A 1,028-nucleotide genomic window follows, 5' to 3' on the forward strand; every position below is an offset into this window, starting at 1 on the left:
AAGTTGTAATGAATACCGCAATGAATACAATAATTTTCGACGTAAACAAACTGGCGACCACAGTGGGAGCCAACAGCTTCGCTTTCGGAGCTGTCGTGTCGCAACCTCGGATCTGCATCCCGGTTGAAGAAGTGGTCGAATACGAGTTTGACCAACTGAAGTTCGAGGAATATCTGTCGTCCTCCTCCTCCAGATCCTCCGCCTCTCGCAAGCGAAGGAAGATCAACGCCCCCGTTGTTGCGGTAGCTGAACCTTGCAACGCCCTTCCGGCCTCCAATGAGTCCGGATCTGCAGATCTGAACTCCTCCTCAATCAAGGAGTTGAGTACAGAAGGCGCGCCTATTTTATCAAAGAGAACTCGTCAAAGGCAGCGCCAACGCTGTGCGCGCCAACTCGCTAGAGCCTTGGAGTCAATTGACGGGATCCGTTACGAGGCGGATCTGAAAATTAGGCAACGCCAAGCACCCCAACAGCGGACAGATGTCCTCCCCTCCAAACCAATAGCAAATGAATGGATCCAAATCAAAAAGATCCGTTCAACTCTGGAGGAGCGAATTCAAAAGCGTCGCGCGCTTGCGCGCACGCGAATTCTTGTGCAAAAAGCACAAAAGATGCAGAAGAAGGACATAGCTAAGAAACAACCAAGACTGCATCAAACTTGGAGACCAAAATCTAAAACGACAGCCGAAAAGATCGAGAATCTCGGGTCACTTGAATCCGACCCGCCGGCGTGCGGGTCACTCCGATCCGACCCGCCAAAACGCAGGTCGCTCCAATCCGACCCGCCAAAACGCAGGTCCCTCCAATCCGACCCGCCGATTTGTAGGTCACTCCAATCCGACCCGCCAAAACGCAGGTCACTCCGATCCGACCCACCAATTTGCAGGTCACTCTAATCCGATCCGCCGATTTACAGGTCACTCCGATCTGACCCGCCAATTTGTAAGTCACTTCAATCCGACCCGCCGATTCGCAGGTCACTCCAATCCGACCCGCCGATTCGTAGGTCACCCAGATCCGACCCACCA

The sequence above is a fragment of the Asparagus officinalis genome, chromosome 5 (genome assembly GCF_001876935.1).
Source record: "Asparagus officinalis chromosome 5, Aspof.V1, whole genome shotgun sequence".
NCBI lineage: Eukaryota > Viridiplantae > Streptophyta > Magnoliopsida > Asparagales > Asparagaceae > Asparagus > Asparagus officinalis.